General features: G+C 53.6%; 1 protein-coding gene and 2 long non-coding RNA genes across 9 annotated transcripts in view; 1 reads left to right on the forward strand and 2 right to left on the reverse strand.

Moving 5' to 3' along the window:
* Nucleotides 1-7,289, reverse strand: part of PER2 (period circadian regulator 2) — a 44,680-nt gene extending 37,391 nt beyond the window's left edge. For 2 of the 6 annotated variants that reach the window (XR_013363488.1, XM_077869438.1), the window contains exon 1: nt 2,632-2,705. The gene's annotated coding sequence lies outside the window, so the exon portion shown is untranslated. Of the gene's footprint in view, nt 1-1,874; nt 1,898-2,414; nt 2,565-2,631; nt 2,706-3,230; nt 3,492-4,226; nt 4,467-5,643; nt 5,771-7,133 lie in introns of those variants that run through there. The other 4 variants (XM_077869439.1, XM_077869442.1, XM_077869441.1 and 1 more) reach the window with 4 other exon arrangements.
* A 1,378-nt stretch (nt 7,290-8,667) lies between these two features.
* On the forward strand, nt 8,668-23,405 carry LOC144296326 (uncharacterized). Of its 2 annotated transcripts, none has more exons than XR_013363491.1 (3): nt 8,668-9,279; nt 15,774-15,965; nt 18,191-23,405. It is a non-coding gene; the product is annotated as an uncharacterized LOC144296326 (long non-coding RNA). The 2 variants fall into 2 exon arrangements; XR_013363492.1 differs by lacking the exon at nt 8,668-9,279 and adding an exon at nt 15,324-15,463.
* LOC144296325 (uncharacterized) lies at nt 20,671-23,545 on the reverse strand. Its single transcript, XR_013363490.1, has 3 exons — nt 23,150-23,545; nt 21,965-22,051; nt 20,671-21,350 (listed from the first exon to the last, which is right to left on the reverse strand). It is a non-coding gene; the product is annotated as an uncharacterized LOC144296325 (long non-coding RNA).
* Nucleotides 23,546-23,763: the final 218 nt, after the last annotated feature.

Genomic DNA, 23,763 nt, shown 5'->3' on the forward strand with positions numbered 1-23,763 from the left:
ATTTTACAACCTCAAATATTGTAACATGTTTGCTACTTCCTGGTAGGAGCCAATTCCCTGAGGCCAGCCTGCTGTAATCTGGAGAAAATGTTTGTCCTGCTAAATAAACACCCGCGCTCTCCATGGCAACAGCTGGGTAACCGAGGCAAACGCTGTCCAAATATGGAAGGGAAGACGGCAGGGGAGACGCTCCTCTCGCTCCTCTCGGGCTCACTAAGACTCCTTTGGATTCTCTCAACTCTGTGTCCAAAGCCTCAAATATGCATTAAGCATGACATTTAACACAGCGATGACGACAAACGCCAGCATCCTGGCTTCGGCGTCCAGGGAAGGAGCTCCTCTGGGTGCCTGTGGACACCTGAGCTGCTCCCACCCCTGCCGGGCACCCGCAGGAGCACAGGAGCCCGCGGGCCTCTGGGGCAGTCCCCCCCCCCCACCCCCCGCTGCTTCCCGCCTGCTCTAGCCCAGGAAACGCAGTAACAAGCTTCTTACAGACGTGGGGCTTAGAGACTTGGAACCAGGGCCTAACAGAGCAGCACAGGGGAAGGACGCATCAGAGGCCCCTGTGCAGACCCCCCCCCCGCCCCCGGCTCCAGCTCCCCGTTAGGTCTGCAGGTGGGCCTGCTTCCCAGGGGGCAGGGGCGGCGGGCGCGGAGCAGAGGCAGGTGGTGGAGCAGTGATGGGCCTCGGCTTAGTTTTCAGTGTCATTCTCCTCTTTTGACTGAATGCTGAGAGGTCCTGCCAGCCACTCAGTGGCCAGACAGAGCCTGTGGTTGCTGAGGCCTGGGGAGGTGACATCGCCATTTAAAAACAGAGGCGTGCCCGCCAGTATTTTTCTGCAAGTTGAGTGTGTGCATGAGACACAGCGCGAATGAGGGGAGCTTTTCCTACTTCCTTCGAAGCGTGGCAGATGCGCCTCAAAGGGGAACGTGCCGTGAGCTGACGCTGAGCATATCAGACATCTCGGACTCCGGCACAGGTGCCTGAGAAAATCTCCCGTAGAGTAACCAGAACCCAAAAACCTAGGCGTGCACACAGGCCTGGGAGACTTCCTAATCGGAGGCCTCCGTGCAGACGAGGAAACTGAGGCCCAGAGCAGTGGCTGAGTCACCCCAGCCTCCAGAGAGCCAGGCTGTGTTAGTTCTTACCAGTGAATCACACCAGGATGCCAGTGACAGATAACTGTGAACACCCACGGTGCCATCCCTGCATTGGCATATCACGTAGCTCCCATTTAAAAAAAAAAAAAAAAAAAAAAGAGGAGCCCCTTTCCTCATTTTACACATACAACTTACAAAAAGTGATTTACCTTGTATACAAAAACTCGATAAAAACTCGATTTCCAATTAAAGCCTTCGGAGAGAGCCCTGTTCATTCTCAGCCAAACCCAGCCCGGGGCAAGAAACCCCAGGTGGGGCTATGGGGGTGGGGTGTCTTCCCTTTGCAGCCAGGGAGAAGGCAGTGGCCGCCAGTGTCAGACCTGGGAGCTCAGCAGTACCCATCGAGGAGCTTCTGCCATGGTGCTGTGGTTCTTAGCATTTGGGGGACCTAGGGCTCCTCCCCTCAAATTCCAGCCCACTCAGCATTCAGCACCCGATGTCAGGCTTTTGTAGAACCTCTGAAGCTCATCCTGACCCAGATCGAGACCCTCAGGATGATGGGAAGGCCCTGCAGACAACCGGGCCGGGGCCTGGCCCTGCCACAGTGTGGGCCCAGAAGGTGTCAGGGCCTCAGTGTCCTAATCTGTCAAGCCAAGGTGCTGCCCTGGATGATGTCCAGGGTACCTTCTGGCTCTGCTGTATGAATCAGCTTTCCAAACTGCCTTCTTGCGTGTAGGTTACAGAAACCCTGGCAACCGGGTTCCCATCCCTTACCTGGCCTTCCTGGAGCACGGAAGCAGGCCACTGCCGGGCCCCTGGTCCATGTCTGGGCCTCGGCAGGCAAGGCACACCCTCCAAAGATGGTGTGATTGCTGCATCGGGGTGGGACCCCCTTCTACTCAGTCTGGGGAGAGGGAATAATTACCGGGAGGTCCAGGGGAGCCACAGCGGGCGGACCTTGGGTGGCGCCTCCCTGTGCACAGGGTTCAAGACCTGGCTTGGCACAGGGACTGGACCACGGGCTGTCCAGGTACCGCTCCCAGACCTGTGCCCATCAGAGGCCTTCCCCAGCCTGAGCCTGGGCGGGAAACCAGCTCCCTTGTGGGGCCCTGCATGTTCCCCGGGGGCAGCTGTGCCCACCCTGGGTTGCCCAAGGGGCACGGGGAGGAGAGGGAAGATCCACAAAACAAAAATAATCTAGAGAAGGGCAGTTCCAGGTGGTAGTCGCTCAGTGGCGCCCCGGCCTCGGACAAGTAGCCTGACCTCTCCGGACCTCGGTTTTTCCATCTGCAAAATGGGGACAGCAGTACTCACCCCCCGCTCCCACGCCCCGCGCCGGTTTTAAGCGGAGGAGTCCAATGCCCCCGAGGGCTGCAGGAGCCGCCGCCGCCGCCGCCGCCGCCCCGAGCGGGTCGCCCGGACCCCAGCCCGCGGCCCGAGGCCCTTGGTTACGTAACCAGCCGCGGCCAGGCTGCCCCGACCGCGGCCCGCGCCCAACCGCCCGCCAGCCCGCCGCGCCCGCCCGCCTCACCGAGCCGCGTCCCCGCCGCTCCGCGCGTCCGTCCGCCGACCCCGCCGCCGCCGCCGGGAGCCGAGCGCAGCCCGCAGCCGCCGCCGCTGTCACATAGTGGAAAACGTGACTGCGCGCGCTGCGCCCGCCCCCGGCTGCAGCCATTGGCTGGAGCGCAGCCTCATCTGCATACCGGGGGGGCCGGGCCTGCGAGCGCCGCGTGCCCATTGGCTGCAGCGCCCGTCGCTCTCTTTACATAAGACGCACATGGAACTCCATGTTCACAGCGTCGGTTCCTCAATGAAGACGCGACGCGCTCGGCCCCCCCCCGCTCGTCCTCCCGAGTGGTCCCTTCCACTTCCGGTCTCCGCTCCTTCCATTCAGGACGGCCGGCGGGCGTGGGCGGGGCGAGCGCGGAGTGGCGCGTACCATCGCGGCCCGGGGGAGCTGGGCGCGGGGCGGCGGGGGCGGGGGGGGGTGGTCTGCGGGGCGCCGGGCTCCGCGAAGCCGCGGCCTTGCTGGAAGGCTGCAGCCTTCGGGGACCGGCCGGAGGCGCGCCCCGCCGGAGGCCCCCTGCGGGCAGCTTCCATTCATTCCCTCGGTCCCGTTCATTCACTTACTCACGCCCATTCATCTCCGCCCGCCGCGCCGAGCCCAGGCTGCAGCCCCGAGCGGCAGGTGCACGCCCACCGGGCCTCCCAGGGCCGCCCTCGCTCCGCGTCCGCAGGACCGGCAGCTGCCCGAGGGGCCTTTCTTCTTTCTGAGCTCACGTGTCGCAGTGTTGGATTCAGCAAATGAGGGTCCTTTCCACCAGGAGGAGGTACAGGAGAAACAAATGACGCTCCCAACCACGTCACTAGGGAACACGGGCCGGCTCATTCCTGCAGCGGGAATGTAAATAGTCGGTTCACCAAGGCCGGAGGTACCCGCAGCGGCCCTTGCAGAGCGACAAGGAAAGGCGTCTGCAAAAGGAAGGTTTTCCTAAGGTGCACGCCGGAGAGACCCAGGGGCGGGGGGCCTAGGGCTCCCTCCGGGCGGGAGACGGTGCTGCACCTGGAGCACGCAGGCTGCGCACCTGGAGCACCCACGCTGCGCATCTGGAGCACGGAGGCTGCGCACCTGGAGCACCCAGGCTGCACACCTGGAGCACCCACGCTGCGCACCTGGAGCACGCAGGTTGCGCACCTGGAGCACCCACGCTGCGCACCTGGAGCACCCACGCTGCGCACCTGGAGCACGCAGGCTGCGCACCTGGAGCACCCACGCTGCGCACCTGGAGCACCCAGGCTGTGCACCTGGAGCACGCAGGCTGCGCACCTGGAGCACCCAGGCTGCTGCCGGTTTTCTTTCACTGAGCATTGCCTGGGGCACGTGAAGCCTGGGGTTTCTGTTTAAAGTACCTGGGGAAGGATCCCTGGGTGGCGCAGCGGTTTGGCGCCTGCCTTTGGCCCGGGGCGCGATCCTGGAGACCCAGGATCGAATCCCACGTCGGGCTCCGGTGCATGGAGCCTGCTTTTCCCTCTGCCTGTGTCTCTGCCTCTCTCTCTCTCTCTCTCTCTGTGACTATCATAAATAAATAAATAAAAACTAAAAAAAAAAAAAAAAAAAAAAGGTACCTGGGGAACGTCCTCGCAGACAGGCCAGAGGCCCGGGACCTGCTTGTAGGACATGAAGCAGCATGCGGGATCCGAGGCCGCTCAGCTGCAGCAGGCTCTGAAAATGCAGGGTCCCAGCAGGGAGGGGGAGCCGGCGGGACTCTGAAGGGCCGAAGGGGCCTCTGGCATCTCCCTCCACTGGGCCTCTTCTTGCTGCAGGCAAACCCACATTCAGGAGCCGCTTCTTTCCTTCTCCCTGACAAGTCGTGAATTCAACGTTGTCAGACACAGATGCAAACTTGGGCCTATGCCAAGTTCATCAGGGCAGCCCTTGCCCCCGGAAGCCCTACCTCCCCCAAACCCCCGTGTGTGGCTCACACTCCAAGGTGAAAGAGGCCCTCCTCCTGTTTCTCTGACACTGACACTTAGACACCCTCCCGCCCCCTCCCTAACACACACGCCCCAAGCAAATCCAGGCCCAGCTGCACCCTGTGTACACCCAAAGGCCTTTTGTTCCTTCATGTACATTGACGTCAATGGTAAGCTCCATTGTTCTGGAAACAAGAGTAAACAGACAGCTCATCCACATCACACAGAGATTCTTCTCCCGCTCAGCTTTTCTGTGGTCCTGTTCCATATTCAGCTTGTAGCCTCATGTCACATTTCCTCCCTAAATTTAGCCTTTTCTATTTCTACCCATAAATCTGGTAGAAAGATGTTGAAATCTATTATTTAAAAAACTATAAAACATAATGGACCTCTAGAACCCATCAGAACCTAACCTATTTTCAGGATCTTACAGCTAAGTTTTTTTTTTCATTATTATTATTCTTGTTATTGGGAACTTTCATTCACTCCACAAATAGTTGTCTAGGTCTAAGTGTTTGTGGGGGGTTGGTATGCAAAGTGTATCTCATCCGATCCGTCGTTTGCAATGCAGATGAAGTGACACCCGTAGAACCAGGCTAAGTCCATAGGTGCCATTCTCACTGAACCCAGAATCCTGAATGTGTGTGTGTGTGTGTGTGTGTGTGTGTGTGTGTTTGCTACAGGGTTAAAGTGGTGCTGGGAATGAATCCTTTCCTGGTCAGCCTATACTCACCTGGAAATGTGTTGGGTTAGCTGTCACCTTAACACAGAACCCTTGGCCAGGCAAATCACTATGAGCACCAAGGGTGACAGGCTGGCAAGGAGGAAGCCGGGGCAGGGGGTGGTAAGCCAGTTTCCCCAGCTGCCTGGGGAATGCTGTCAGGGCAAGGGGCTGGCCGCTGGTGTCTGCCTTCACCCTGCTTCCCAGCCAGAGGCTGCTGAGCTCCCGCCCCCAGGCCACTTCTACCAACCTGTTTGTTCCCATGGGCCCAGCCCTACCCACCCCATGCCGGGGCCCTGCCTGGGGCGCCTCTATGCCTGGGCCTCATGCCCTTGCAGAGCCACTCACCAGCCCTCTCATCCACTCGTGCACTCAGTTAGCCAGCCGTGTCCTGGGCAACTACTCTGCGACAGGCACTGTGTCAGCCAGACACACCTGCCACCGTCAGAGGAGACATTCCTGCTCCGTTCCTCATCTGCGGGAGAAAGCACTTGATGTTTCACCATGAAGTATGATGTCAGCCTTAGGTGCTTATCTTTTTCATAGATGGCCTTTATCGGATAGAGAAGGGTTTTTTTCTCTTACAGTTTGCTGAGAGGTTTGTGGTGGTTCTTTTAAATCATACATAGGTATAATGGGGTTTTAATCCATGGCACTTATTGATTTATGAAATTTATTTACTTTATAATAACCCAAGTTAATCTAGTTTTTGCAGATCTGCAAATAATTTAAATCACCATAGCTTTGTCTCGACTATATAACAATCTGTATAGACTTGCTTACTTCCTTATTATAATTTAAAACAAAAGATATACATGAATGAAAATATTATTGCTCAAGTTTCTGCTTCTTTCAAAAAAATTTTTATTTATTTACTTGATGGAGAGACAGAGCACAAGTAGACAGAGTGGCAGGCAGGGGGAGAGGGAGAAGCAGACTCCCCTCCCACCCCCCGAGCAGGGGGCTCGATCCCAGGACCCCGGGATCATGAGCTGAGCCAAAGGAAGACACTTCACCGACTGAGCCGCCCAGGCGCCCTGATACTGCCCTTTTTTTTTTTTTTTAATATTGTAAGCTCCTCCTCGATTGCTGTAGGAATCCACTGATTAAACGTGTACCCAACTGACTTCTCTTATCAGCTTTCTAAATAAAAGACATGGTTTTAACTGAAACCAAAAAATCTGTTCGCTAGCGTATCATTTCAGAAAGGATGAAAACGTCAAACTTCCTGGTCATGAGGCCATTAAAAGAAAACCCAAGGATTGAAGTGTCCCCTTTGGTGAGGGAGGTGGGGGCGGCAGTGGGCAGGCTGAGTTGCGGCCACACCTTTGCCTGGTCTCTGGCAGCTCAGCACCACCCTCTCCGGAGGTCTTGGGCCACCAATACCCTCAGTCTCCTGGTGGGGCCCCAGGAAAGACAGCATGCCAACAGGGCCACCTGTGTGCAAGGTGACTGCCACCTCCCAGGTGCCTCTGTCTGCGGAGGGCGGAAGCCTCTCTCCTGGACTGGTGCGCCACCCGACGGGACGATGCAGGCCCCGTGGCAGGGTCTCTCGTCCAGTCGCACGCTGCCCGCTGTGGGGTCCCTGAGGCTGTCACCCCAGTTTGGCTCTGCCCGAAGTGCTGGGGTTGGTTGGCCCTGAGGGGTAGCCAGACAGGCAGCCCCCAACCACGGAGGTCCTGGGGGCAGTGTCAGACTGGGGGACAAACAAGGCCCATCTGCGTCAGGGCCTTGGGTCCTTCAGGAGGTTGAGGTCTGAGCCGCACACGTACGGCGGGGGGTGACGGGGGGCGGGCAGCACAGGCCTCAGGGCAAGCTGAGGCCCAGCATGCACTCACCGAGTTAGGCACCACACTCCACATGTGTGCTGTCGTTTCACCCTCACAGCTCCACAGGACATGTGTCCAGGTCCCCGCCGTCCCTTTGCAAAAGATCCTTGATGTCACAGTGCACCCAGGAATCATGTGGGGCCACGTCTTACATCACCAGGCAGAGACCACCTTTGTCTACAGAATGATCTCTTGGCCACCCTCACCACCACACCCCTGCGGAGTCTGGGAACCAGGTGACCAGAGTCCAAACTCCAATGTCCGTCTGGAACCCTGAATGTCCTCCCTGCCGGAGAGCTCCCTCTCCGACGTGGCTGGCCAGCTGCTGCCTGAACCCTCTTAATTCCTTTTCAAAGACCCGAAGGATTCACAGGTGCCGACAGCTGGGATGCGGGCTTTTCACATGTCCCAACACCCACCACGGGTCTACGCAGCCATGCTGGCCCTCGGCGCCTGTCCTGGGATGACAGGGCCCTGCCAATTCTGCCCCAGTCTCTGCCTGTAGGTTTTTCCTCCGGAAAATTCTGCCCTGGGCCTCACAGTGTGTTACCTGCCTCGTTTGCCCTGGCTCACTGGCTTCTCCTTGCTGCCCAATGTGGAAGACATACCGCCTGCCCCCAGACCAGAGCTTCTTGGAGGAAACAAAGGGGTTTGACTGGATCGTTCTCAAGGGGTGGTGGTGGGTCACCTGAGGCGCAGAGGCAGGAGCCCAGGTGACTGGACTACAGGCGCTTGGGGCCCGCCACAGGCCCACCGAGAAGGAGAGCTTGGGCAGGAGGGCTGCTGGGTGCCCGTGTCCCTGTCTCTCCTCAACAGGTCGGGCCCTATGAGGGAGGAGGAGGGGCAAATAGGAGGCCCCCACCCTTGTGGCACTATGGCAGCTGCTGTGGCCCCTGACACAGGGAGGGAGGCTTAGGGTGGGGGTGCCAGGGACTTGGGGGAGAGATGGACTCCCTGGCATTGCCACCACCAGCACCTGGGAGCCCCCAGAAAGCCCGTGTGCTTGCCTCTGCACAGTGAGAGGCCACATCAGCGCCACCGAGCAGAGCAGATGGCAGGTGGTGGGGACAGACCCTGGGCCCCGCCGCAGAGTCAGTGGTCTGGACCAGCATCTTGGAATGAGCGCTCAAGGGAATTTGGAATTTGGCATACCTGTCCCTGGCATCAACTAGGACACTCCACTGAGGCCATGAGACCCCGAGAGAGCTGGTGGGGATCCAAGGAGGCCCCCTGACATCATGCTCTGGACTCAGAAGGCAGTGGATGATTCAAGTTGGGCTCTGCTCCTCGGGAGGCAGGCTTGGGTGGGACAGTCACCCCAGATCCCTGCCTCAGGCAGGGAAGGGGAGCAGAGCACAGAGGACCTGCCCCTCTCCCAAGCTGTGTGGCTGTGGCCTGGGAACGGGGTGTATGGAGGAGGGAAAGGGGGGCCTGCCAAGCCCTGGCCTCCGGGGCCTGGCCGACCCACGGGGTGGGCCTATGGCAGCTATAGGTGGGGGGCTGTGGAGGGAGGGGGATGGTGAGGGGGAGGGGACCCGGGGAAGGCCGGGAGTCCCTAGGAGATTAGAGCCTGTCATTCCCCCTGTGATCCCACCCTGCAAAGCTTCTAGTGCCTCCGAAGCCCTCAGCAGATGGAGGAAGAGCGAGCACCCCACAGGCTGACAGTATCAAACTGGGATTCCATGGGGGGTGCTCGCAGCTTTGGGTCTGTCCTGTGAGCCCAGTCCTGGCCCAGCCTCTCCGCACCCTGTGTGAGTCCTTCGAACTGAACCGAGAATGAGGAATGAGGCCCTGTCCCCTCTGTTCCTTTCTGGGAGACCTCGGCCTGTGTGTTCCAGTCCACATGTGCCAGATGGGGGCAGGGTCCCAGGCAGCCTGGGGCTCACTGGACCTCAGAGCCCGGGTAGCTGTCACCGCCACCCAGAAACGTCATTGTCATAAATGCTATTGGGTTCCTCCCACAAGTCCTGCGTGGGCACGGCAGGGCAAGCCTCCCACTTAGCCTGTGAAGGCAGGAGGGTGCCAGCCGGTCCGTTCCTCACGCTTTGCCCTCTTGTGGGCAAAGATCCCAGTGATGGTTGTTCACTCAGCCCGGCCTGAGAAGCCCTGTAGGCCGAGCGCGTGAACCTGCTGAATGTCTGCTCTGCAGCCATCGGTAAGCAGGGGCCCCGTGGAAATGCCTCCTCCTGCATTTTCTCCCCTTAACCGTCACTTTTGCTGCCCTGGTTTGCACCTCCGGATTACGGCATTTGTTCTCAAGCCTATCTTGAGGCTCTGTTTTCTAGGGAACCTATACTAAGATACCGGATACTGAGAATGGTTCTAGAAAGCAGACTCTCAGGGGCTCATTTTGGGCTAGAACCGTCTGCCCGTCTCAAATAGGGGCCCCATTCCTAGTGGTAAGTGGGACAGTACTAATCGGGGTTCAGCCTTGGACTGTTTTGAATGGATTTTGAGCTAAGAATGTGTTTTCAGTTTTTTTTTTTATTATTTTTTTATTTGTTTTGTTTTCAGTTTTTAAAAAAAATTTATTAATTTGAAAGAGAAAGAGAGAGAGAGAATGCATGAGTAGGAGGCGAGGCAGAGGGAGAGGGAGAGGCAGAGGCAGACCCCCAGCTGAGCAAAGAGCCCAACGAGGGGCTCCATCCCAGGACCCTGAGATCATGACCTGAGCTGAAGGCAGATGCTTAACCCACTGAGCCACCCAGGCACCACTGTAAGAGTGGTTTTTACATTATTTAAAGCTTAAAGGGAGAAAAGAATGTCAAAGAGCAAGTTGTAGACATCATGTGAAGCCCACGAAACCTAAATTTTGTATTCTCCAGTCCTTTACAGAAAAAAATTTGCTGACCCCGGTAATAACCCACCAAGCAGTGGTGTATTTGCACTGCAGTTATGTAAATTTTCACCGGTGGCTAATCACAATGGGGCACAGCAGAGCGCCAGGCACGGAGGGATCAAGTGGATGTGGGATTTCGTGGGTCCCGTGGTAATGATGCCGATTATGGAGAAGGGTGGCTCCCCATAGGGAGTGCTGGAGACCTTGAAAAACAAATGATAGGCTTAGGTCTGTTTCCTGCCAAACTCAGGCCAAGTCTGCAAGCCCAAGGGCCTCTATGGCAGCTCAGCAAATTCCCATCTCCCGTAGCCACCACATGGACTGTTGGAACTGTCTAGACGCTGAGGACAAGATTCACAGAGCTACAAAGCAGACCAAAGCCGCAGCCTTGACAGGTTCTCTGTACAAGGTCAGCGGGCAGACACGGAAGGCTCCTGGGCCGTGGATGTGGGCAGCTGGAGAAATGGACTGAGAATTTCAAAGTCCCAAGTTCCCAGGAACCTCTTAGGTGGCAGAGGTAGTGCCTTCTACCTTCCAGAGAATGGGTCGTCCTTGCTAGATACCTCACCTGGACCAGGTGCCTTGCAAAATGATGCTTGCTCCCAAGACCTGCCCTCCACACTCACCCCTACCCCCCCCCCCCCGACTGCCTTTGATTCCAAGCCTATAAAGAAGGTCACATGTCAGCAGAGCTAGAGGAGGATTCACTGGCTTAGGGGCACTCTTCCGTGATGTAGAACTCAGGGTTACAGCAAGGACACCAGGAACTGGTTCTAATAATTTCCCAGGATGACTCCAGCAACATGCTAGTAAAAGTTTAACAGCTGACTCTCTGAAGGGGGAAGATTTTGTAGCACTTGCCAAGTTTTCTGCTGTAAATACCCAAACTGTGGCCAATTCCAAGCTACCAACGTGACTCTGTTATGAAAGAGGCAATACCTACAAGGGCCAAATGCGTGAGGAGAGGAGGCCCGCCTCGCCTCACCCCGGGTCCAGTCCAACGTGGCCAACTCAGCATTGCTTTAGGAAACAGTTTGGATTTGCTCAGTTACAAGGAGAGCTCGACACCTACAAGACTATTTTTCCAAACCATTTAGACGATTCCAAAAGGGCCTGTTGTTACCAAATAATCTCCCTGAGGTTTCCATTGTAAGAGTATTCCTCAGTCTTCAAGACCTCTGGCTTCTTGCGTGAGGAGTCTGTGATGGATTTGTGACAGTGGCTCTCAGGACGTTGTTTGTGGCAGAGACAGACCAGTCCTCAGACCACGTGCTCCTGCTCTTCGAGGGCATAAAATCTGCTGTCAGCAGGAAGGAGGCTACTCAAGTTTCCTTCCCATGACTGATGGCCCCGGTCACTCAAATGCTGGTATGCCATGAGGGCTCCAGTGAGGGACTGATGGCTGCCAGGCATCCCTGTTTCTTCCTTCCAGAATGATCTGGCCCTCCAGACATTTCTTGTCTGAGCCTGGGGAGCCAGGAATCTGGGCGGACCTTGGCGTTCCAGCCCCAAACCACTTCCAGCCCTCAGGGTCACAGGCCAGGAGGAGGTCACGGAAAGTCTCAGTTCCTGACAGCTTGTTCTGTGACAGTCGGGAGGGTAAGCTTGGCTAGTGGCTGAGCCAGAGACCCCCCCCCCCTCCGCCACTGGAGCTCAAATATTGACCCCAGAGACCCAGATTTGCAATTTATGACAAGAAAATGGACCTCCTTTGTAGATGAGGATCATAACCTGGCAGTCTCTGGTTTTTTTTTTTTTTGGGGGGGGGGGAGCTTTTTTATGCAAATGTGTACACAACAGAGAAACAAAAGGGAACGTCCAAACCCTCACAGTGATTTTTCCCTGGGTTGTGGAACACGAATGATGTTGGTTTTATTCTTTCTGTTTTTCAGTGCCCTTCCTGTAGTCCGCAAGGAGTACTTAACATGTTATATATGTATATGTGTGTAGGTCATAAGTTCTATGTAACCTGCCTTTATATATTATAATAAGCATTTCCTAATTAGAAAGATATAGTTTCAGATTTTATAAACTACCTAGTATAAAATAAAAAATTAATTTTGAGTAGGATGTTTAGTATCAGATTAAACTGGCTTGCTTTGTGATCAGGGTTATACTCATAGGGATGAAGAGCAAGGACCTGAGCAATGAAAAAGCAAAAACACTGGATTTTTCTCCTTGCAAAGGTATTATTTTTGTCTGATTTCATTCCCCAGCATTTGTCTTCAATAATCGGGTAAATATGAGTTGTGCACTATTTTGAACAACCACTGCCGGGGATTTACCAAGCTTATATTTGTGGTCCAAATTTTTGCAAAAATGTGAACAACTTAAATAGTCCACAGAGCAAAAGTCAGACAGCGAAACAATAAACAAACTGCAGAAAACAATCTGACGATGCACAGCAGGCACAGCTGTGAGTGCAGCAAACGAGCAGCCGTGAGCTCTCGGGGATTGAGACGTACTGTGCAACTGCACATGTCGGATCTTTGGAGGCTTTTAGGAGTCATGGCAAGACATGGCAAGATGCTACAGACAGATAAAAAGATAAAATGATGGGCATGGATATACCTGTGAAGTCAAAATAAAGCTCACACAGTAATATTCCAAAAGACGAAGCAGAATTTGTGCTTTTTTTTGGGGGGGGGTATGTATCTTGCATGTCTGACCATATAAAAAATGCATGCCGATGGAGACCGACCCTGGGCCTGGGAGGGAATACATAAAAGTGATTTATTTCTGTTGGGACAGATGCAGTGAAAGGGTTTTCCAAGCCCTGCATGCGGCCTTCCTGTTTCACTGGTACAAATAATCGCGGGTTCGGGGTTACTAATTTCTGCACGCTATTTCTCACGTGGATTTAGACACAAACAGCCTTCTAAGGATGTTGGCTTAAAGGCCCTGCCAAGAGATTGGGTGTGGGCGGTGTGGAGGAGACCCTGGGGGGTGGGGTGGGCAGGCTCACTTGGTCCCACCTGGACCGGGGGTCCCTGCAGGTGCCAGGGCTGGAATGTGGGGCTGCCCTGCTCTTCCATCAGTGAAGATGAGACAGGACCCTCGGGGTCATCTGGGTGAGGACGCGGGGCCTTAAACAGCACCCCCAGCCAGCAGAGGGTGGGGACTGCTCAGTGTCGAGGCAGTCACTTGATGAGACAAGTCTCCCCCATCCCAGGTGCCCGAGACCGGACCACTGTGCATCCTTGTCTCCCACTCCGGACCCCAGCTTCCCGTTCTCGCCCTCCTCTCTGTCCTTGCTCAAGACTCCAGACTTCTCAAACTCAGAACGCGTCAACTGGTGAGGCAACTTTTGATGACATCCATGCCAGGATAGCAGAGGCTTTTTAAGTCTTAGGTACTAAACCTGGGCTCTAGGTTTAGAAGGTCTCCAAATATGTTTGAAAGTCACTCAAGATAAGAATTATTTCTTCCGTTTCCAAGGATGAGCTTCCAAGCTATCCAATGGTGGTTTTTTTTTTTCCCTTAACTCCTTTTTTCTCCCTCCTCAATATTCGTGTTATCAAGATTTTGGGTCACATATATATAACTTCAGAGATGAGCTGCCCTGGAAGCTGCCCTTTGAGGGCAGGAAAGGACCTGACTGCGGGCTTGTAGGTGGAGCTCCTACGATTGCAGGCGGTCCCTCCAGGTCTTTGAAGGGTGCTCAGGCCCAGGCCACATGGTGCTTGCAAGAGCCATGTCTGTCCCTGGTGGCTCTGGGCCTCCCGCTGCATGGCCCGGTGTGAGTGTTCAGTGTGTGTATGTGTGTGGGGTACTTATCCCTGGGGACCAACATCTTTCATCAGCATCAAAAGATTGACCCATTTTCAGCAACCGCCTTCTTGCGGCCAGTGAAACTTTTGTTCAGTTTGTATAGGAGACCTGAAATATGTCTCCAGTTGACAATGGTTGTGTTTAAGAGAAGTGGCATGGGCTCAGCAGGTGGGAAGGAAGCTCAGCCCTCGTTCTTCTGTGAAATCTCACCTCTTTTCTTTCTGGAAAATTTCGAAGACTCTGGCTTCCCCTTTCTGAGCTACAGCCTGAACCTGTCTTCAGGCACAAAGTCAACAGTGGACATGGGAATACCCTGAGAGCACAGCCCCCAGTTGCTAACTGGGATTCAGAGCTGGCTGTCGGGCACCATGGGGTCACCGACTCAGCGCTTGCACGCAGCCAAGCCCCACGTTCGCAAAGAGAGTTTCAGGCAAAGACAAGCCTCGTGCGCTCAGCCTTTGTCGGGAGCCTACTAGGTCCCAGCAAGTTGAATTGTTTTGGGTTTGTTTGTAAAATGTCACTGCACTTACAGTAAAAGTAATTGTTTTAATCTCAAAATATTCCAAGGTCCTCTTGCAGGCGGGCCCCGGAGTCCCAGGGTTGGGCCCGGCCCGTTCTTTTCTTCCAGATACTGCCATTATGCCTAGTATTACCTGTCTTACATTTACTGCAATTGCTGGGCACACATACAATTGATCTGTTTGGATTGAACAAAGTGGATGTAAAAGAACTAACGTCGACATTGTTGGCTAAATGTTGGCTTTCCGAGACAGCACATCATGCCTGGGCCTCTGTCTCAGTAAGGACCCAGAGATGGGCATGTCCTTCCTCTTGCAGGGTCATCTAAGGGGAAATATTCTAATTGGTTAAGAGCCAGGACCTTCAAGGTAGTCCTGTATGGACGCAGAGAGCCAACCCTGGCGCGAACCCCATCCCAGTCCTGTTGTTGACTAGGTGCATGATGCTGGGTGAGTTCCTGAGCCTCAGTGTTCTCTTCTGTAGACTAGCCGGAGCGGTGGGACTCTCCTGGGGATTGTTTTTAATTGATTGTTACTGTTTAAAGATTATTTATTTATTTATTTATTTATTTATTTATTTATTTATTCATGAGACACAGAGAGAGGCAGAGACACAGGCAGAGGGAGAAGCTGACACCCTGCGGGGAGCCCGATGTGGGACTCGATCCCAGGACCCTGGGATCAGGATTCGAGCCAAAGGCAGATGCTCAATCACTGAGCTCCCAAGGTGCCCCTGATTATTATTATTTAAGGACTTTATTTATTTGAGAGAGAGAGAGAGAGGGAGGGAGGGAGAAATACAGAGAGAAAGAGAGAGAGAGAGCACGAACTGGAGAAGGGGCAAAAGGGAGGGAGAAGTATACTCGGAGCTGAGCAGGGAGCCCAACCATGTGGGTCTCTATCCCAGGACCCCGAAATCATGCCTTGAGCGGAAATCAAGAGTGAGATGCTTAACCGACTGAGCCGTCCAGGGGTCCCCCGAGGGTTGTTTTCTAAAAATTAAAATTTAAGTTGTGGTAAAATATGCCTAAAGTAGACATTACCATCATGCTTGTTTTTAGGCGTGCAGCTCCAGAGCACTGAGTGCCTTCACCCCGTTGTGCAAGCCATCTCCAGGACTGGTTTTACGCGGCAAGATCCAAACCCAGCCCACTGAGCACTAGCTCCCCGTCGCCCCCCGCCCCGCGGTGGCCTCTCGTCTGTGGCCGGAGGTCTGTGACTTCCACACTAGGGCCTCATATCCGTGGAATCCTACAGTATTTGCCTTCTTGTGACCAGTTTATTTCACGGGGCCTAGTGTCCTCAAGGCTCATCCAGGCCATAGTGCAAGGTGGAGCCCTCCCCCCGTGGGCCCCCCAAGGCCTGCAAGGCTGCACCCCTGGCCCACACTCCCTCCTTTCCCTTGGCCAGTTAGGTTGCTCTCTGATCCCCCAAACTTCCCCGAGTTGAGAATTGGGGCCCCACCTCCCCTGCAGTTGATTTTCTGAACTTCGGCCACAAGAGTTAAGATTTTCTTTGCAGGCTGCCAGGGAGGCCCCCCTGCCCACCGTCAGCCTCCCCTGGGCCTCCATGGATTTGTGCACCCCGCGACCCTACAACAACCCTCTGAGCCCCGGATCCTGTCAGCATCCTGCGGTGGCGCCCCTGCTGGACGGCTGTGTGACCGCAGCACCGGGGGCTCGTGCTCCCTCTCACCCCACTCCGAGGCTTCAGGTCAGCTGTGAGTGTGTGTGGGGTGTGGTGGGGTGGGGGCCTTCAGCTCCACAGCCTCAGTTTACCTGCTGCCTCCTCAGGCTGCTCCTGAAAGCAGCTCTCTTAGCCGGAGGCCCACGGGAATGTGGGCTGCCTGTGGGGGGCAGGAGGTGAGGCAGGCCCCCTCCCTCGGTGGGGGTAACACTTCCTCCTTCGGGCTTATGTGGCTGAGGTTCATCCGTGCCCTGAGACGGAGGATGAGCGGGCTCCCTCTTCCCGGAGCCCGTGTCCTGGCGGGGAGGGGACTTGCACAGCCAGTCCCTCAATCCTCATTGGGTCACGGTGGGTGGAAGCCTGATGGAGGCCCCAGAGGAGGGGCCCAGGAGTGGACAGGAGTCAACAGCAGGGCGGCAGGTGCGCTGGTTCAGGGGGGACATTCAGATTCTCCTCCCTGAGGGCCCGGCACTGTGGGAAAGGGCACCCGCAGGGGGGCCTGGGCTCGGGGAGGTGGGGTGAGCGGCTCCGGGCCCGCTGAGCTTCTGCAGGGTTGGGCACCTGCCCAGGTGGGACCCTCCCTTCCCTGCTCCGGCGGACACCTGCTCCTGCCGAAAGCTCCAAGTCCACACGTGTGCTTTGTCCTCATTTGCTTTTGGAAAAGAGTCCCATCCTTCACACTTTCCTGGTGGGGTAACAGGGCTGTAGAGGTCAGAACCCACCCAGTTTGCGTGGCTGGTTACAGGTCAAGGCCGCTCCAGGTGCTGGCTACCCTTCACCACAGCACCTTCACAGGTAAACTTGTCTTGTAAATGATCCCATTAGAAACACGTATACACAAATGGGGTGCAAACGGGCACCTGGGACACAGCTTACCAACACGGTTTGTCCATACCATGGTTTTCCCTCAGTTGGGGAATTCTCCTCTGACAACTTTTAACTTTTTTTTTTTTAAGATTTTATTCATTTATTCATAAGAGACACAGAGAGAGGCAGAGACACAGGCAGAGGGAGAAGCAGGCTCCATGCAGGGAGCCCGATGTGGAACTTGATCCCGGGATCTGGAATCATGACCTGAGCCAAAGGCAGATGCTCAACTGCTGAGCCACCCAGGCGTCCCTTAACTTTTGTTTTTGATTTAAAAGTTCTTATTTATTGAGAAATGCATCTATATTATAAGGAGGATAGGGAAGCAGAAGAATATCCCACTATCCCAACTCCTGGATAGTCTCTGAAATCCTTGAAATTGATGGATGTATTTACACACACGCACACTCACACACATAGACATTTAACATTGCTGAGATCCCATTGTTTATATAACATTAGAGTTTAATTTTTTCATTTAAAATTTTAGTATTGACAAACCATATTATTATTATTATTTTTAATATTTTTTAAAATTTTTATTTATTTATGATAGTCACATAGAGAGAAAGAGAGGCAGAGACAGAGGCAGAGAGAAGCAGGCTCCATGCACCGGGAGCCTGACGTGGGAATCGATCCCGGGTCTCCAGGATCGCGCCCTGGGCCAAAGGCAGGCGCCAAACCGTTGCGCCACCCAGGGATCCCTGACAAACCATATTATTAAGAGTCCTTTGGGAAGACCAATTTTTTAAAAAAAGATTTGTAGTTATTTATTCACAACAAAGAGAGGGAGGCAGAGACACAGGCAGAGGGAGAAGCTAGCTCCCTGAGGGGAGCCCGATGTGGGACTCGATCCCAGGACCCCAGGATCATGCCCTGAGGTGAAGGCAGATGCTCCTCCACTAAGCCTCCCAGGCGCCCCTGGAAAGAGCAGTTTTAATAAGACTGTGGTCCGTTCAGCATCTAGTAAATAGTTACCGAGTGCCCGTATGTGTTGAAGGTATCAGGGATTCAGGGGTGAGCAAATCAAACAGGCCCCTCTACTCGCTGAACTCACTTTCTGGAGTGATTGGGGTCGGGGAAGAAAAGGGCAAACAAAAACAAAAGGGCACATATGAATAAAAAGCAGTTTCACAGTGTTAAGTACTTTAAAGGAAATAAGGTAAAATGACATGCTGGAGAATTCAGATGTGCTCTATTTTTGATATTTCTGAGATGTCCCATGTGCGCTGAGACTCAAATAATGGCAAGGATCCAGCTATATGAAGATCTGGGTGAAGCGTGTTACTGTTATTCAGTTAAAGGGACCTGCAAGTGCAAAGGTCCTGAGGCAGAAACGATCTTAGCAAGCTTAGGAAGAAGGTCTGGTCTTCTTTTTCCCCCAGGCTCCGTTGGAGAGGAGGGAGCAAGGTCTTCCACGCAAATCCGTCAGGCTCCACAAAGCGGGGGCCGGTCACCTTCCAGCTTAGACGGGGCAGCGCACAGCAGGGCACTTGATGGCCACGCAAACTGATGCCTTCCTTCTGAGCCTGCCAGGGAGTTCGGTGTTGGATCCCCGGCCGATGAGGCTGTGTCCTGCAGGCTGACCCACATTCGGGCTCCCAGGCCTTTGTCTCTGGGATCGTCTGCCTCTCAGGGGAGGGGAGGCAGGGTCTGGGAGCCCCTTGCTTTGTGGAGCTCTCTCTCCTGGGGTGAGTCATGGCCACTGTCGTCTCCTCCATTCATTTGGAAGCTGCTTATTTCAAGTGCATCTCCTGCCAGCTCTTTATGTCTCAAATGCTCTCTGTGCCGTGATTTCCTATAGTTATATAATCACTTCTCTGTTGTCATGAATGACTTTTTCCTGTTCTTTTTTCCTCTGAGCCTCACACGACTCTGAGGTGCTTGAGGGTAGTTCAGCCGCCGGCCCGGCCCCCGCACCGCCAGCCCCCGGAACTGGAGGCTCCCCGCCGGCCTCTGGGCCCCTCCTCCCCACTCTCCTCAGGTGGTTCCACGTCTCTTTCTCGGAGTCTGGACTCCTTGGCTGGGTCTTGTCGGGCCCCGCACACCTGCCCCGGTGTCCCTGTGGAGGGCAGCGTGGAGGCCTCAGGAGGATTCATTTTGTGACCGGGATCGTGTCCCCAGAGGCTGCCGCCCATACCCTGTGGCCTGCTTCCCTCACACAGGCTCGGAGTGGGGCCTGGGGGCTCTGCTTCCTTGTCCCCATCCTCTCAGAGACCCTCTCTCATGGCCCTTGGTCCCAAAGGCAGCAGCAAGGCCTGCACAGAGCCTCCTTGGCCTAGATGGCTCCCCTGCTCCCCGCCGGCTGTGGGAGAGGCCAGCATCAGGTTTTCCCCTCATGTGGCACTGGCTGGTGCTCAGTGGACCCTCAGGGCCAGAGGGCTCTCTGCGGCCACACCCCCGTCCCCGCTGCTCTGGGCAACCCACCCTCATAGACAAGCCATTGCTGCTCCCACCCGTCCCAAGGCCCTGGGCCCGGAGGAGGAGTCTATCTAGTGTGAACTTTTGAGGCAGGGGTCTGGGCAGTGCTGTCGGGAAGGCAGGGCACATGAGGACACAGACGAGGGTCGCTGACCTCCCTGAGCCCCCCCCCCACTTATTCAGGCCAGCCCAGCCAGAAGTGGGTACTCCTCCCAGGAGCCCCCGTGCTCCCAGCTCAGCCTCAGAGAGCCTATCAGGGAAGGCATCCGGGCAGGACACTCCAGCTGTCAGGCGCTAAGGCTTCGTGGGTCCCACCTGGCGGTCCTGCTGCCCCCTCTCTCTTTAACAGCTGCAGGGCCAGAAGCTGGTGCATCTTTGTCTAAAGGCTTAATCATCCTCTTCAGAGCTTTGGGCCAGCCTTTGTGAGCCAAGGGCTGAGCTGTGAAGATGGACACAGTGTCGCTATGTCCATCCCCCAGGTAGAAGACTTTCTGGGAAGCCGGTGGAGGCGCCGGGCAGCGGCAGAGAGGGGAAGAGAGGGGGCTAACCTGCTCTTCACGTGAACATGAAGTATTGGTGGCAGTGTGGGCAAGGATGTTCAGAAACGATGATGTACTTGGGAAACTATTCTTCTTCAAGGAGTTGGATGAACTTTTTGAGAACATTTGTTCTTGGGAAGCAGAATGTGTATGTGTGTGATAAAGATAAACATGTGGACAATCAGGAGAACATTGGAGATCTGGGAGCCCCGGAAGGAGACTGAGTCATAGTGTCCATCACCACCCTGGACTATTCCAAGGGGCTGAACGGCCAAACGTCCCAGGGGATTGTCCCACCCCCTCCTTGGGATGAGTCTGGAATGGAACACCCAGTGCTGAAAGGAAGGGGGGTACATGGGATGATACACATGTAGATGGTGGGGATTCTAGAAAGTCAGGGAGATTTGACAAGGCAGGGGTCAGAAGTGCTCTGGCCATGGGGGTAGATCCAGACTTGGAAGCTGGGGAGCAGGGTTAGTAACTGAGGCTACCCAGGAGGGAACACTTCTGAGGGTGCAATTTTCTGGGTGCTTTTCCTCCCATGGACCATGGAATAGCTCTATATAGTGAGTGTTGTCAAATTCCTCCCCCTTAATTTCTCAGGAAAGTCTCAGACAGACAGCCTATCTGCCTGGCAGGGTATGGGCAAGAGCGAGGTTGGCACCGCTGAGAGGAAGTGAGCCCTGGTGGCTCACCTGACCTCTGTCTGGGTGGCCAAAGCTCATGCAGTGCAGGATGCAACTAGCAGCAGGGACAGTGATGTTCTCAGGTGCAGGGGATTGCAGACGATGACATGGACGTTGCTTACTAGGAGGTACCTAGTTCTCCATGAATTCCCCAGCACCAGGCAGTACTCGGCACTGCTAGCCTTAAAAATAAAACTGTCTGTTATTTTAGTGGCAAAAATGGGTTTATTCTGGAATAACAGAGAATTCAAGGACAAGCAAACTCCAGCAATACCATAGGCAAGTCCCTAGAACAAAGGAGAGAGATTCTTTTCTATAGAGGAAAGAGGGAATTGGGGGGCTGTTATTTATTATTTTTTAAGATTTTATTTATTTATTCATGAGAGACACAGAGGCACAGACAGAGGGAAAAGGTTCCTCGCAGGGAGCCTGATGCGGGACCTGATCCCAGGACTCTGGGATGGGGCCCTGAGCTGAAGGTAGACGCTCAACCGCTGAGCCACCCAGGCATCCCTGGGAGCTGTTATAAACAAAACGTCCATTAAAGGAAATTGGGAGCTGGAAGTGCTTCTCACGGGCTGAGCTGTGACTGTCTTTGGTTGGCTGGGCTGTCTCCTGGCGGGGAGGAAACCTTTCTTCTTGCACTGGGTGGATAAAATAATATCCGTGTGCAAGGTCCCTCTGTTCCTGTTGGATCTGCAGTTGATAACCAGTGCTGGGAATGCGAGCTCCTCCTGCTGGCCTCCTGACTCTATTGTAGGCGATGTTTCCTTTTATTATTTTTCACAGCACACAGCAGGGATTCACTGAACGTGCCTGGACACTTCTTTATGAGCTATCTTCACCGAACACAGTGAATATCCAAATCGTACATGAAAACAGTTCAAATTCACACATCACTAGAGAAATGCAAATTAAAACCATAATAAGATATTATACCACCACTAGAATGACTGCAGCTAAAAAGAATGACCTAAAAAAAGAAAAAGAAAAAGAAAAGAAAAGAAAAAAGACTGACCTATCAGGTCTTGGCATGCATATGAAGCAACTGGAAATCACATACATTGCTGGTAGGAATGAAAGATGATACCACCAGTTTGAAAATCTGGTAGCATCTTGTAAAATCAAACATATTCTTAACATACGACCTGAAAATTCCACTCCTGGGTATTCATTCAAGAGAAAGTGAGTAAGGGACAGGCAGGGCTAGGTAGGGAGAGATGGGTAGAGGGCAGTGCACCCAGGCTGACAGAAATCCCAAATGTGGAAAAATGCATAAGGAACCAGAGATAAGAGAACCTAACCAGACCACCTCATTTGCCTTAAATGTCAGAGACAAGTTATTTTTATGATAGTTACAGATTGACCACTAAAAGCTACCAAATTCAAAGGAGGGGTAAACGTGGTGCTATCAGTGGTAGAGATGTCAAGAAGATTCAAGTTCCCTGGTCAGTTTTCAATAAAACACCTCAGGAACTCTCTCACTCTAGAGAGCTTTGCTTTCTGTTCTTACCTTACCTTAATAAACTTTCACTTCCCTTCACCCTTTTGTGTCCATGAGATTCACTCTTCGACTCCTTGAGACAAGAACCCTGCAGCCCTGCAACAAAAGGAAAACTATGTTTGCACAAAGACCTGTATGTGAATGCTCTTAGCAGTGTTATTCATAAATAATCAAAACCCAAAAGCAATCGAAATATTGATAAACTGGTAAATGGATAAACAAATTATACTATAGAATACTACACAGCTACAAAAAGGAATGCCATATTCATGTAGGTAGCAGCACAGATGAATTTCAAAATCATTATAAGAGAAAGAATTAAACACAAGAGACTATGGACTGTATGATTCCATTTATATGAAACTCTGGAAAAGGCAAAATTATAATGACAGAAAGTGTATCACTGGTTGCCTGGGGCTGGGGTGGCGGAGGAGACAGATTGCAAATGAGCAAGAGGAAATATTTTAGGGAGCGTGAACTATTCTGTGTCATGATTGTGGTGGCAGTAAATAAATGCATCAACCAGTATACTTAAAATAGGTGATGCTTATTGCACATAAATAATAATCAAATATAAAATTTAATTTAAGAAGTCCCACACCTAGGGATCCCTGGGTGGTGCAGCGGTTTAGCGCCTGCCTTTGGCCCAGGGCGGGATCCTGGAGACCCGGGATCGAATCCTACGTCGGGCTCCCGGTGCATGGAGCCTGCTTCTCCCTCTGCCTATGTCTCTGCCTCTCTCTCTCTCTCTGTGACTATCACAAATAAATAAAAATTAAAAAAAAAGAAGTCCCACACCTAGATACACCATGGGCAAATTCATAAAAACCAATGATAAGAGAAAATCTTGAAGGCAGCCAGATACATAGAACAGAGGACTAGAGCTGACTTTGTGCAATCCAGACGCCAGTGGAATAAAATCCATGAAGTACTGGGGAAAAAAAAAGAGTTAACTCAGCTTGCATACTCCGTGAAACAATCTTTCAAATGTGAAAGTGTGATAAACGCTTTCAGACAAAGGGAAGGTGACAGCACGCCTTGCCAGCTGACCTTTGCAAAAAGAAATAGTAAAGGAAGTTCTTCAGACAGGAGGAACGTGATGCCCCATGGAAATTCAAGTCCATGCAAAGAATGAAGAGCATTGAAAATGGAAAAAAAAATAAATGTAAATGAAAGTTATAAGGATACTCTTACAAGAACGCGAGAGGATGAAAGAGGTCAAAAGGTGCAAATTTCCAGTTGTAGGAAGTCGCGGAACAGGATGCACAGCATGGCGACTATGGCCAACAACATTGTGTTACATATTGGAAGTTGCTAAAGAGCACATCTTAAAGGTTCTCATCACAATAAAAACTTTTAGCAACTATGGTGGCGGGTATCTAGTAGACTTGTTGCGCTCATCGTTTTGCAGGATATACAAATGTCGAAAGCTAATGTTCTATATGTCCATTACGTGTCAATAAAAAAAAAAAGCTTTAAAACTGTAGCTGCCAAGTGCATCTTTTCGTTAGAATTGGACTAGAAACATCACAAAGCCCGCGGGCTGCTGGCGGGCCCCCCGCGGATGGAGCCGGGGCGTGGCTTGTCCTGGTTGCTAGGCGCCCGCGGCACGTGTGGTCCAGCCCTCTCCCAGCAGGCGCCGCGCGCAGGGGCGGGGCGGGGCGGGGCCGCGCGGCGCGTCCGTTGCTAGGGCCGCGCCGCCCTGACGACGGCGCCCTCCGCCCCGCGCACGCGCCGTGGCCGCCGCCGGTGCACTGTGGGATGGGAGCCCGAGCGGCGCGGCGGGGCGGGAGCGGGCGGCGGCGGCG

This window comes from Canis aureus, chromosome 24 (assembly GCF_053574225.1).
Source record: "Canis aureus isolate CA01 chromosome 24, VMU_Caureus_v.1.0, whole genome shotgun sequence".
Taxonomy (NCBI): Eukaryota; Metazoa; Chordata; class Mammalia; order Carnivora; family Canidae; genus Canis; species Canis aureus.